Below are 15,227 nucleotides of genomic sequence, written 5' to 3'. Positions count from 1 at the left end.
ATGGCGCAACCGGATCAGTGGCATCTTGGGAGCACTGGGACACAGGTTCAATCCCTGGTCCAGCACAGTGGGTTAAGAATCTGGCATTGCTACAGCTGCAGTTTAGGTCGCAACTATGGCTGGGATCTGATCCCTGGCCCAGGAACTCCATATACTGCAGGGCGGCCAAAGAAGGAAAGAAAAAAAAAGAAGGCGTTCCCGTCGTGATGCAGCAGAAACAAATCTGACTAGGAACTACAAGATTGCGGGTTCAATCCCTGGCCTCACTCAGTGGGTTAAGGATCCGGCGTTGCCATGAGCTGTGGTGTAGGTTGCAGACAGACATGGCTCAGATCCCATGTTGCTGTGGCTGTGGTGTAGGCAAGCAGCTGTACCTTTGATTAGACCCCTAGCCTGGGAACCTCCATATGCCACCAGTGCAGCCCTAAAAAGAAAAAAAAAAACAACAACAACGACAACCACCACCATTTATTATCTTGTAATTCCGCAATTTAGGAAGTTCACAGCTGGACAGTTCTTTGGCCTCTCCATGATGTCAGTTGGGTCAGACATGTGGTTACATTCAGTTATGAGTCTAGGGCTGGAATGTCCAAAATGACATTTCCCACATCTGGCATCTCAATTGGAGCACCTGAAATGTCTGGGGACCTCCCTCTCTCATGTGATCACTCATCATTCAGTGGTCTAGCCCAAGCATCTCTGCTCAGTGATTGGATCCCAAGAGAAGGAAAGCAGAAGCTTCAAGTCCTCTTAAAGCCATGGTTTAGAACTCCCAGAATACCACCTTCATTGTATTCTCTTGGTCAAAGCAAGTTACAAGGCCAGCCCAGATCCAAGGGGAGAGGAAAGAATCTCTACTTCTTCATGGAAAGAGTTCCGGGATGGGAGGAATTGTTGGCAGTCATATTTGGAAACATTATCATAATACACACTCTGGCCAAAACATACACACCCACATTCAAATATGCACAATACACTCACTTCCCTCCCCCAAATTACCATCCCATATAGCACTGACCCTAAAGTCCAGGATCTAGAAATATACACTAGGCCCAAATGTGGATGAGGCATTTTAGATGCTTCTCCTCTTCATCTGGAGATCTGTAAACAAAAAAGACAAGTTACTACATATAACATACATGCTGAAACATGATAGGATAACTGCAGTAGATACTTCTGTTCCAAAAGGGGGGTAATGGAAGGCACATAGCAGTCACTCACTAGTCTGCAGCAATTCTGAAAGCCAGCCAAGCACTGTCATCCTGACTCTGCGGATCTAGCTCCCCACTAGGGCCTGCTTCTTCTCCCTGGGAGTTGTTTCCTAATGCATTGTTTTTGGCTCCCTGCTCTGGGGTCCAGTTGACCCCTGAGTCAATCTTCCTTTTCCATAAGAAACTATCTGCCCTTTACTATTGAAGAGTTCTGTCAGCCTGTTTCCTACCTAGAAAGCTGGGGGCCCAGAGGCTTTTTTTTCATCTTGAAATGTCTCCGCTTCTTTAGTCCAAGCTCATGGTGCTTTCATCAATAAAATATTCTCTTTAAAATTGTGTGGGTTTTCTATGACTCTAATTGGAGTTCACTCTTTGACCACAAAGCAACATCTATAATTCTTTCAAAAACTAACCTCTGTCCGCTTTGGGCCTTGTCAAGGTACCTGCTGTTGGACCACCCTTAAGATTCTTAGAAGCACTTTTTTGTCTGGATGAAAGTGTCTATGAAGCAATGTCTTAACTTCTTAAAAAGTCTTAGCAGAGTTTTGATGAAATCTTTTCCTTGAGGTCGCATTTTACAGGCAGGCCCTGAGGCAATTTTTAAATTTGAGACCTTTTTGCTGACTATAAAGACTCTCCTAGGCCATGTATATTTCTTCTACATTCTGCTTAAAAACTGAATAGTTCTTTTTGTTGTTGTTGTTAACACATTTGTCTCCACCATACATCACTGAAAGAAGCCAAATGACCCTCTGAACATTCACAATGAAAATCTCCTTTGCCAGATCTATAAGTTTATTAGGTACATTTTCTATATTTTACTGCACATAACTGCAAATATTGCCAAACATTTTGCCACTATATAGCACCACCTTGCCAGCCTCTAACAGCAATTTTCTTACTACTCGTATAGCCTCCATTAAGAGCCCTCAACAAAATATTAGCAAATCAAATTCAAGAATTCATTAAAAGGATCAAACACCATGATGAAGTGGGACTTATTTCAGGGATGTAAGGATGGTTTAACACCTACAAATAAGTCAACATGATACATACACCACATTAAAAAAGTGAAGGATAAAAATCACATGATCATCTTAACATATGCAGTAAAAGCATTTGATGAAATTCAACATCCATTTATGATAAAAAAATCTCAAAAAGGGGTACAATGGGAACATAAATCACCATAATAAGGCCATATATGATAAGCCCACAGTTAACATCACATTCAGTAGCAAAAAGTTGAAAGTTTTTTTTCTACGATCAGGAATAAGACAAGGATGCCCACTCTCACCACTTTTGTTCAACATATTATTGGAAGTCCTAGCCAAAGCAATTAGGCAAGTAAAAGAAATAAAAGGCATCCAAATTAAAAAGGAAGAAGTAAAACTGTCACTAATGCAAATGAAATGAGATTATAAATTGAAATTCCTAAATGATCTACCAAAAAGCTGTTAGAATTAATAAACAAATTCATTAAAGTTGCAAGATACAAAATCAACATACAAAAACCAGGTGTATTTCTTACACTAACAATGAACTATTAGAGAAATAAAGAAAATAATTCCATTTACAATTGCATCAAGAAGAATAAAATACCTAGAAATAAATGTAACCAAGGAGGTGAAAGATCTGTACACTGAAAACTATAAGACATTGATGAAAGAAATTGGAGAAGATACAAATAAATGAAAAGATAGGCTATGCTTCTAGCAGAGTTAGAGGATTTAATATTAGAAGAATTAATATTTTTAAAATGTGCATACTACCTAAAGCAATCTACAGATTCAATACAATTTCTCTTAAAATTTCAGAGTATTTTTCAAAGAAATAGAATACACAATCTTAAATGTCTTTGGAACCACAAAAGACCCCAAACAGCCAAAGCATTCTCAAGAAAGAAGAACAAAGCTGGAAGCATCATGCTCCTTGATTTCAAACTGTATTTCAAAGCTATAGTAATTAAAACAGTATGATATCAGCATAAAAACAGACACATAGATAAGTGGGACAGAATAGAGAGCCTAGAAATGCATGCATATGTGGTCAATTCATTTACTACAAAAGAGGCAAAAATATACAGTGAGGGAAAGGACAATCTCTTCAACAAATATTGTTGGGAAAACTGAACAGCCACATGCAAAAGAATGAAACTAGACTATCTACACCATACGCAAAAATTAACTTGAAATGGATTAAAGACTTTATGTAAGATCTGAAACCATAAAAGTCCTAGCAGGAAACATAGGTGGTAAGCTCCTTGACACTGATCTTGGCAACAATTTTTTGCATCTGACTCTAAAAGCAAAGGCGACAAAAGCAAAAATAAACAAGTAGGACTATATCAAACTAAAAAAGCTTCTGAATGGTAAAGGCAATCATCAACAAAATGAAAAGGCAAGCTACTGAATGAGAGAAAATATTTACAAACCATGTATCTGATAAAAGGTTAATATCCAAAATATATAAAGAATTCTTTCAACTCAGAAGAAAAAAAAATTATCAAAATGGGCAGAAAATCTGAACAGACATTTTTCCAAAGCAGATATACAGATTGCCAACAGGCACATGAAAGATGCTCAACATCATTAATCATCAGAGAAATGAAAATCAAAGATATAATTGGATAAACCTCAAACCTGTTCAAATGGCTATTATAAAAAAGGGCAAGAAATAACAAAGTGTTGGCAAGAGGGTGGAGAAAAGGGAACCGTTTCTGCACTCTGTGAGAATATAAATTGGTACAGTCACTATGGAAAACAGTGTAGAGGTTCCCTCAAAATTAAAACTAGAACATCCATATGATTCAGCAATTCCACTTCTGGGTACTTACTCAAATAGAGCAAAAACACTAATTTGAAAAGATATATGCACCCCTATGTTCATTGCAGCATTATTTCCAATAGGCAAGATATGAAAACAACCTAAATGTCTACTGATGGATGAGTGGATAAAGAAGATGCAATATTTGTAGGTAGACACACACACACACACACACACACACACACACACACACACACACACACACACGATACTATTTAGTCAGAAAAAGGAAGGAAAAAAAAAAAGAAAGAAAAAGGAAGGAAATTGTACCATTGGCAACAATAGGAATGGACTTTAACAGCAATACATTAAGTGAAATAAAAGAAAAGCAAATACTGTATGACCTCACATGCAGAATCTAAAAGACAAAACAAACAATTAAAAAAAAAATCTGGAGTTCCCGTCGTGGCGCAGTGGTTGACGAATCCGACTAGGAACCATGAGGTTGCGGGTTCGGTCCCTGCCCTTGCTCAGTGGGTTAGGGATCCGGCGTTGCCGTGAGCTGTGGTGTAGGTTGCAGACGCGGCTCGGATCCCGAGTTGCTGTGGCTCTGGCGTAGGCCGGTGGCTACAGCTCCGATTCAACCCCTAGCCTGGGAACCTCCATATGCCGCGGGAGCGGCCCAAGAAATAGCAACAACAACAACAAAAGACAAAAAAGACAAAAGACAAAAAAAAAAAAAAATCTTACAGACACTGAGAACAGGTTGGTGACTTCCAGAGGGAATGAGAGAGATGAGTAGTGTGTGAAATGGGTGAAGAAGGTTAAAAGGTACAAACTCTCAGGGAATTCTCTGATGGTCTAGTGGTTAGAATTCAATGCTTTCAATGCTGCAGCCCAGCCCAGTTTCAATCAATCCCTGACCTGTGAATTGAGATCCCACATCAAGCTGCTGCAAACTACAGCCAAAAAAAAAAAAAAAAGACAAATTTTCAGATATAAAACAAAAAAATCCTGGAGATGTATAACATGGTTATTATAGTTAATAATACTCTACTGCATATTTGAAAGTTGCTTAAGAGAGTACACTTTTTTTTCCTTTCTTTTAGGGCTGCACCTGCAGCATGGGGAAGTTTCCAGGCTAGGGATCAAATCAGAGCTGCAGCTGCCAGCTAGGCCACAGATACAGCAATACGGGATCCCAGCCACATCTGCAAACTACTCCACAGCTCACCGCAACACCAGATCCTTAATCCACTGAGCAAGGCCAAGGATCAAACCCATATCCTCATGGATACTAGCCACATTCAAACCTGTATCCTCATGGATACTAGTCACATACTGTAGTCCGCTGAGTACAACAGGAACTCCAAAAGTACATCTTAGAAGTCCCCATCACAAGAAAATATGAAAAAAAAAGTAACTATTTAAGGTGACACTGTTAACTAGATGTATTGTGGTGATCATTTCTCAGTGTATTCAAGTATTAAATCATTACGTTGCACACCTGAAACTAATATAATGATATATGTCAGTTACACTTCAATTTAAAAAAAAAAAAAAAAAAGAGTCCCTGCCCAGACTAAGTAGGCATATCAACTAAATGCAAATGTGGGATCCTGGAACAGAAAAGAACATCACTGGGAAAACTGGCAAAGTTCATACAAGGTCTGTACTTTATGTTAATTTCCTGGCTGTGGTAATTATTCTATGCTTATGTAATTTATTTATATTAAGACAGCTGAATGAAGAATATACATGAACTCTGTGCCATTTTGCAACTTTTCTATAACTGTAAATTTTTTCAAAATTTTTTTAAACTAAATTAAAAAAAAAAAAAAATAAGAGCAGAGTTGCCATCATGACTCAGCAGTTAGTTAACCCAACTAGCATCCATGAGGATGCAGGTTCCATCCCTGGCCTCACTCAGTGGGTTAAGGATCTGGCATTGCCGTGAACTGTGGTGTAGGTTGCAGACACAGCTCAGATCCTGTGTAGCTGTGGCTGTGGTGTAGGCTGGCGGCTACAGTTCCAATTGGACCTCTAGCCTGGGAACTTCCATGTGCCACGAGTGTGGCCCTAAAAAAGACAAAAAGACCGAAAAAAAAAAAAATTTAGGAGCTAGAGTTCTCTCATCACCTTTCCAACCTCCACCCAATGCCGGGTGCCAAAGCGAATGGCAAATGTTTTAAGATTTTTTTATGCCAGTACCCAACTTTTATACATCAGTTTCTATTATTTATTGTGCATAACATTTCATTCTTAAATAAACGAGCATTTTAAAATAAATGTAGCAGCTCAAAACAGCTCCATCATTTTCTCACTCACCACTCTGCTGTATAGACAGGATGATGGTGACAGCTTGTCTCTCCTTCATTGGGGTGGCTAGATTTGGGCTAGAGGATCTAAGATGTCTTCAACCACATGTCTAATGCGACAGCTGAAGTGGCTGGAATAGCTAGGAGCTGGCTGGGCCTATCTCCTTCCTTACTCTCTTATCTGAAGGAAAGAGGCACACTGCCATTCTTTTCAGCAACATAGTCAGACTTCTTCACATGGTGATTATCTTCCAACAGAGCAAAAACTAAGTTGCCAGGTCTAGGCCCACTACTGTAACAGCATCATTTTTGTCCCATTCCAATGACCAAAACAAGTTAACAGACCCATCAAGTTTCAAGTGAAGGGGGAAAGACCCTACCCCTTGGTAGCAAGCTTGCAGAGAGATGCAAGAATTATTGGTGGTAATTTACCACGATGACCCTAGCTCTCTTCAAAACAATTTTCCATGGTCAATTCTGCCTAGGCTCTACCATTTAATAATCACCACTATCAGCTGACAATTGGACTAGCAACTGAATGTTTTCAGTTTATCTCTTTTGTTCTTTAACCCTGTAATCTTTTCATTTGCTCACTCATCTATTTCACATGCATAATTCTACTCTAGGATTAACATATTTCACAAAAAGTTTCATTAAAATTCAGTGAAATGGAGTTCCCATTGTGGCACAGAGGAAACAAATCCCACTAGTGTCCATGAGGATGCAGGTTCGATCACTGGCCTTGCTCAGTGGGTTAAGGATCCAGCGTTGTTGTGAGATGTGGTGTAGGCCGGCAGTTGCAGCTTTGATTTGACTCCTAGGCTGGGAACTTCCATGTGCTGCAGGTGTGGCCCTAAAAAAAAAAAAAAAAAAAAAAAAAAAAAAAATACTGTGAAATAAAAGAAAAAAAATTTTTTTAAAGAAAAAAAATTTTAAACATACACGAAACCCACAAAAGTGATAATACATAATACATATATGCTTACATGCTTGCATAAAAATACTTGGATAATAGATGGAAGAATAAAACCAGAGAGAAGATAACACTGGTTATCTGTAAGGTGAGGATGGGTAAGGAGGGCTTCAGAGAGAGAAGAATTTCTCTTTTCATTTATTGCATTCTGTATGTTTTGAATTTTCTTTACAACAATCACTTATTTTCATAAGGTACAAAAGCTATTTCACTGAATCAATTAACACTACAAATAAACAAATACCTTTTATCAAAAGAATATCAAATAAGCCAGGGAAAGAGCTCAACTCTAAATTCATTTTTAAATACATAAGCTAAGAAATTTCCAGCATTTAAGTGTAAAGGTATGTTTGGTGTCTAATACACAGCAGAAATACGTGACTGTGTCTGCCATAAATGCTGTCTAGTAGAGATGCTGTGTAGTAAACAGGTTGTATTTTACCCTGAGTACCCTCTCTTCCCAGAGCAACTGTCTCTACTAGACCTACTCTTTACTCTGTACCATTTAATGACTTTTACTGTTCAAAGGAAATATGCTCCAGAAATATCTGCTGCTACAGCATCACCACCATTCAAAGCAATGGCACACTACTTTCTGACCCAAGAATTCTCAAAGATCCCTCAGTTCACCAATTTGTCAATCCTATTTTACAGATGAAGAAATTGCAGCCAAAGACGTTTATATGCCCATATTCCATAGCTACTAAGTGAGGGATCCTAGATTGGAGTTTGGGAAATTTCCTGATATCTTATCAGTGAATAAAGATGGGAAGGAAACCTCACTTTGATGGAGACCAAAACAGGTTAATTAGAAATTCCCCTGGAGAAGGCTCTTAATGATATTTTCAAGCCTTGGACAGGGAAGAATGAAGGCAACAAGAAGACTCCCTAAGCAGAGACAGGAAAATGAGGTTTGAAATAGGGAAATATGGTGACTGATGCTCACCCTGCCCTTAAGTGTCCTGAAATTAGACCATGAGAATTAGGGCCTTAAAGATCACACATGAAAATATGAATGGCTGCATGTTACAAATTTGCTTCTCCTCTTCAGTTCTTCATAGCCTTAGGAAAGTATCCTCCAAACAAGGATGGAAAGGAGGTAACTGTTTACGTGGATTGGGAAAAAGAAAAGGGACCATGCTATTTTGAGAGGAAGGAAACACCAAGAGCTCTGGGAATAGAGGGGAACACTGCCACCTGCTGAAGAGCTGGAGTTGATGGAAACGGGGCCAGGCATGGTTAGAGGCAGAATCTTTCGCAGGGCTCAAAAATAAGTTAAAGAACGTTTTTGCAGTCTGAGCAGGTCAGGGCAGAAAAAAAAATTTAATTCTGGATTTCATCAGGCCAATTGGCGGAGGAGAAAAGTCAGTTGGTCTCTAATGTGAGGACGGTAGAGGCCTGCATCCCTGCTTCTCTTTCTTCCATATTTGTTCCTATGAGCTCTGAATTTTTTTCCTCAAGCCCAAAGCTCAAAACAATAACATGTACTTGGTTGAGACAAAAGTGATATGAGAAGGGAAAATCAATTCAAAGAAGTTCACTCATGTACTCACTCACAGGGTTAAAAATTCCCAGTGGCTGATCACTGCCTTTCCCCAGATTGTCTTTTGTTTCCCACCCCCCTTTTTACTCTTTCTCTTCTATTCCTATACAAATATATACACACAAAGGACAATTTCAAAGAGGGCTGTAAGTTCCCGATCCTTCGAATAAGACTCAGTCTTTCCTCTCAACACAGATCTGAATGTGTCCTCTCCAAATTTTTACAAAGAAATCTAACCCCAAAGTGAGGGTAGGTGGGGCTTTCAGGAGTTAGTTAGCTCAGGGTAGAGCCCTCAGAATGAGATTAGTGCCCTTAGAAAAGATGTCTGGGACTTCCTGCCATGGCTTAGCAGAAATGAATCTGACTAGTACCCATGAGGACAAAGGTTCGATTCCTGGCCCCACTCAGTGAGTTAAGGATCCAGCGTTGAAGAGAGCTGTGGTGTAGGTTGCAGATATGGCTCGGATCTGGTGTTGCTGTGGCTGTAGTGTAGGCTGGTGGCTACAGCTCCCATTTGACCTCTATCCTGGGAACCTCCATATGCTGTGGGTGTGGCCCTAGGGAAAAAAAAAAAAAAGAAAGAAAAAAAAGGAAAGAAAAGAAAAAAAGGAGGTCCAAAAGAGCTCCCTTCCCCTTATGCCATGCCAGAAGAGGTTATATCTAGAGGACAGAATTGGTTTGTTTTTTGTGTGTGTGTTTGTTTTGGTTGGAGGGGGCATTGTCAGTGCAAACGTATTTTTATTTTTGTTTTTTTATTTTTTAATTACTCAATGAATTTTATTACATTTATAGTTGTACAATGATCATCACAGCCAAACTTTATAGCATTTCCATCCCAAACCCTCAGTGTATTCCCCCACCCCCTAACCTGTCTCATTTGGAAACCGTAAGTTTTTCAAGGTCTGTGAGTCAGTATCTGTTCTGCAAAGAAGTTCATTCTGTCCTTTTTTCAGATTCCACATGTCAGTGATAGCAGTTGATGTTGGTGTCTCATTGTCTGACTGACTTCACTAAGCATGATAGTTTCTAGGTCCAGCCATGTTGCTGCAAATGCCATTATTTTGTTCCTTTTAATGGCTGGGTAATATTCCATTGTGTATATGTACCACATCTTCTTTAGCTACTCCTTTGTCTATCGACATTTAGGTTGTTTCCATGTCTTGGCTACTGTAAATAGTGCTGCAATGAACAATGGAATACATGTGTCTTTGCGAGTCATGGTTTTCTCTGGATTGATGCCCAAGAGTGGGATTGCTGGATCAGATGGTAGTTCTATTTTTAGTTTTCTGAGGAATCTCCATACTGTTTCCCACAGTGGTTGCACCAATTTGCATTCCCATCAACAGTGTAATAGGGTTCCTTTTTCTCCACACCCTCTCCAGTACTTATTGTTTGTAGACTTTTGGATGATGGCCATCCTGGCCAGTGTAAGGTGGTATCTCATAGTGGTTTTGATTTGCATTTCTCTAATAATGAGTGATGTTGAATATCTTTTCATGTGTTTTTTGGCCATTTGTATGTCTTCTTTGGAGATTCGTCTGTTTAGATCTTCTGCCCATTTTTTGATGGGGTTGTTTTGTTTCTTCGGTATTGAGCTGCAGAGGGTGTTTATAAATTTTGGAGATTAATCCCTTGTCAGTTGTTTCACTTGCAAATATTTTCTCCCATTCAGTGGGTTGTCTTTTCATTTCGTTTAGGGTTTCTTTTGCTGTGCAGAAACTTTTAAGTTTAAAGTCCATTTGTTTATTTTTGTTTTTATTGTTATTATCCTAGGAGGTGAATCTGAGAAGATGTTGCTACAGTTTATGTCAGAGAATGTTTGGCCTATGTTTTCCTCTAAGAGTTTTATAGCGTCTGGTCTTATATCTAGGTCTTTAATCCATTTTGAGCTCATTTTTGTGTATGGTGTTAGGAAGTTCTAATTTCATTCTTTTACATGTGGCCATCCAGTTTTCCCAGGACTACTTATTGAAAGGGCTGTCTTTTCTTCATTGTATATTCTTGCCTCCTTTGTCATAGATTAGTTGACTGTAGGTGCATGGCTTTAATTCTGGGCTTTCTATCCTGTTCCACTGATCTATATTTCTTTTTTTTTTTTTTTCATTTTTTTTTATTACTCAAATGAATTTATCACATCTGTAGTTGTATAATGATCATAATGATCATAACAATCTGATTTCACAAGATTTCCATCCCACAGCCCAAGCACATCCCCCCACCCCCTGATCTATATTTCTTTATGCCAGTACCATATGGTTTTGATGACTGCAGCTTTGCAGTATAGTCTAAAGTCAGGGATAGAAGACTGCTTATGAGTCAGGAAGTAGGCCCTTGCTGGACACAGACCTGATCATGTGGGCACTTGGATCTTGGACATTAACCTCCAAAACTGAGAAATAAATTTCTGTTGCTTATAAGCCACCTAGTCATGGTATTTTGTTAAAGCAGACTTAACAAACTAAGACACCCTCTTCCCGCCATCCTTCCACTCTTCTTTCTCCTGCTTTCTTGCCATCCTCTTTTTTCCTATCCCATTTTCTTCCTCTGAACCTCTGTTATTCAAGATTCTCCATATTAATGTATAAGAAACAGTTATGGCTAGGCGACGGGGTGGGAAGATGATATTTACAGGACTGCCAAGTTACACAACTCTAAAGGCCACAAACCACATTGTATGTGATGCTGTTAGTGTGTGCTTTTTGATTTTTCAACCACATGAATGTAGCAGCTTTAGTTTAATTTTTTAAAACCTAACCTTTGTGGCCCAATGGTAGACTACGGTTATGGCTAGGAGCCGGGATGTTTAATTACAATGGTTCCATTTAATGATAAAGCAGTTCTAGACCTTTCTCAGTTATAGGTTTATTATTAACAATTTCCTAGAATTAATAAAATAAGTTCTAAAGGCATTCTTACTGCACTCTCATTGTGATTTTAGATGTTTCTATCTAATAGAATTTCAGAGAGAATATCATAGAAAAATCTAATGTTGTTAGACATAGCTTAGATGGAAAACAATCTATTCTAAATACAATAGATGAACAGTTGTCTGTGTGAATATTTGCTAATTAACTGCACTTGAATATGTTGCACTTCTTTAAAAATGTACAGGTTTTACATTTTAGGAAACCCTAGAGGGAAAGGAGGTCTGTAAGCAAAGATCATGGTATTTAAAAATTAATTTGGGAGTATTTCTAATCTTTAGCATAGCTTTATAAAGCTGGGGAACTGAGCGAAAGCCAATGATAGAAACAGCCTTTTTTCTGAGAAAAACAAAACAAAACTCTCATTTACCTAGCTCTAAGCCCTAAGTCTTATCTGAAATTTTCCTGGACATAGTACCTTTGTCTTAGTTGCCTCCCAGAGTGTAGCCCCAGACCACTGGCTGCTGAGATCATGAGACCACCCTTTTCCTATATCACTTGTTAAAACAAGTACAAAAGGAACCCTTAATTGAGATGTGTCTTATTATATATGTGTTGTGGACTTGCTAAGTATAAAATATTATATTTTATTATTGCCTAAGTATAAAATATTATATCTTATTATTGTCTTTACCGTGGTTTTTATAATAACTTGTAAGTATAAAATAGGATTGTCTGCATTTCATATTCCGTTTATTTTATTTTTATTACTCAAATGAATTTATCACATCTGTAGTTGTATAATGATCATATTCTGTTTATTTTATAATGCTGAGGCATTTGTCCTATGAACAGGTCTACTTTTCCTTATGAATTGAATTTGGCACATTAAGTCTTCTTAATCTCTAACGTGGAATCAAACTGGTCCCTACCTGAGAATGAACATTATTCTGTTTTTGAAATACACTCTCCTTTTCAACTACACCCAGGAATTTGCAAACCAGAAAAATTTTGCCCTAGGAGTAAGCTACTTTGGTAGTATACTTCCCTTGGTATTTTGCTTGGCCTGGGTTTGCTACTGGAAGCTAGGTCAAGCAATCCCAATTTCTTGTTCTTCCAAACTACCCAGAATACTTCTAATAACCTTTTCCTCTAGACATCTGTTTATTTTGCAATTAACAGAGGGTAAAGGAGGCCTTAAAGGCATTTCTGCTTCAGGGCAGAGAATGCAAACCAACTGCAATGCTGTCTTTGTACCATCTCTGTTAATGTAGACTAAGGATGCCCTTTAAAGAAAGAAAATCATGAATAAAAATACTTCCAGAGACCCTCACAAAGCAAATTACAAAAAGAAATGAAGTGTCTCATAGAACCCTGGTGGGCTACTATTCATCAGTCACCAGTTATTTAAATAGTTACCCTGGGATTTCCCCCAAATTAGAGTCCTGTGACTCACATATAGGGACCTTCAGAGGGACTTCTCCCAGGTCCTTGACAGACAAATCCATGTTCTCAGTGATGTGAGTCCAGTGACATAGTCATAGAGCTTGAGAGACTCCAACAGTAGTAATTCTACTTCTATTCCTCAGAGCAGTGGTCTTCCAACTAGAGAACTGAGACACTCAGATAGTTTTAAGGGGATCAACTCCAGATCTTTAACTTTTATCTATACTCCCTCCTAAATCTGATCTACCTGAGAACCAGTGGTTCCTAGTCCCAACCTTCCCTTTCACACTGGCCCTTTCTCCCACTTTAAAAGACAAAGGCACACCTCTATCTGAATGCTAAAATGGGGTACTGCTCTAAAGTGTATAAAGCTGCAAGGATCTAGAGAGACAGCCTGAAATAATGATATTGGTGTTAAGAAGCTAAATGATGCTATGGACTGAGTAACAAACCCTTTTGTAAGTTAGATTGTTTAACAGTACTTGTTTTCTTATTTTCTTATTTTTTGTCTTTTGTCTTTTTAGGGCTGCACCCATGCATATGGAGATTCACAGGCTAGGGGTTTAATCAGAGCTACAGCTGCTGGCCTGCACCACAGCCTCTCCAATGCCAGATCCGAGCCGCGTCTGAGATCTACACCACCACAGCAACGCTGGATCCTTAACCCACTGAGAGGGGCCAGGGATCAAACCCGAAACCACATGGTTCCTAGCCAGATTCGTTTCTGCTGCCCCATGACAGGAACTCCAACAGTACTTGTTTTCTAGTAAACTGAAGGAAGACTTATTCAAATTGTCCACTGATAAATTATTAAAAATAAGATCACTAAGTGATGTATGGCATATAAATTGGCAAGCTTTCCAATAAAAATGTGACATCACTGAAACAATTCCTTTCAGTTACATATTTATGTGAACAGTGTTCCTCAGTGTTCATAATATAAAAGCAAACACTTTGAATTAAACTGAATATGTGAACCTGACTCCTTCTGGAAACAAGTAAAATTCATTTGATATAAAAACTAATTTTTTAAGCTGCACTGATTTCTTTTCTGTGTTTAATAATTATAACACTTTAAAGTATTTAATTGATCAATTATGAATTAAAAACAATGATAAATGAGAACAATTTTAACAATTAGGAGTATTATGGTCAAAGGAATTTAATTTAAATTTATAATTTTAATTTAAATTTATGTATAAAAGTTGTTACAGAGAAATACGATAGAGTGATCATTAAAGATATTCACACTTAATGGATATTATATTCAGATAAAAATATGTGGCAAAAATGGAAAGAAAACTCAAGGGCAAAGAGACGAAAAAGTGATGTAAAATTTCTCACTGTAACAGAAGAGCTTGTTCATGTTGTTAATGTTTTGATGGATAATGGTGGATATATCAAATCACTATGGCATTTATATTCCATTGGCTACACTTAAGAATTCTATTTTTAAATGTTAATTTTTACATTACAGGAAATTGCTTCCTTTGTAGCTACTTAAACTCATGATGGAAAGTTTAATTCTAATTCTAAAATGTGTAAGGAAGAAAAGTTTTTCCAAATTGTCTGTGGGATAAGCCAACCAAAAAATTTAAAAACCCTGTATACTAGAAAAACTTTCATATATGTGCATAAGAAAACATGTAGGGATTTTCATGGCAATATTATTTGAAATAACAAAAAGTTAGGAAGAACCTAAATATCCATCAATATGTATAAATGAAATGTGACTTTTTGGATGATAGACTATTATACACCAGGTCAAAAGGTATAAATTAGATACATTTATCCATATGGAGCTATCTCAAGATTTATCAGACTCTAATTAAAAATGATCCTCAGAATTACAATGAGCTCGTCTTTCTCTCATTTCCTACGCTCACAACAGAGAAACCAAACCAGTCCAGGAAGCAGGAAGTCCATAGGCTATGTGACATCACCCAAACCTTGGCCCTGAAGCAGAGAACTTTGAATGGGTGTGTAACGTGATCATATCATAGTTATGATCATGACGACTCCACAGTTGTCTGAGGCATTTTAATGACTACCCCTTGCTGGGAGTGGAGGAGAAATTAAAAGGGCCAAAGAATCAATTAGAAGGAA

The sequence above is a fragment of the Sus scrofa genome, chromosome 14 (assembly GCF_000003025.6).
Source record: "Sus scrofa isolate TJ Tabasco breed Duroc chromosome 14, Sscrofa11.1, whole genome shotgun sequence".
Classification (NCBI taxonomy): domain Eukaryota; kingdom Metazoa; phylum Chordata; class Mammalia; order Artiodactyla; family Suidae; genus Sus; species Sus scrofa.
This window is presented reverse-complemented; position numbering follows the sequence as displayed.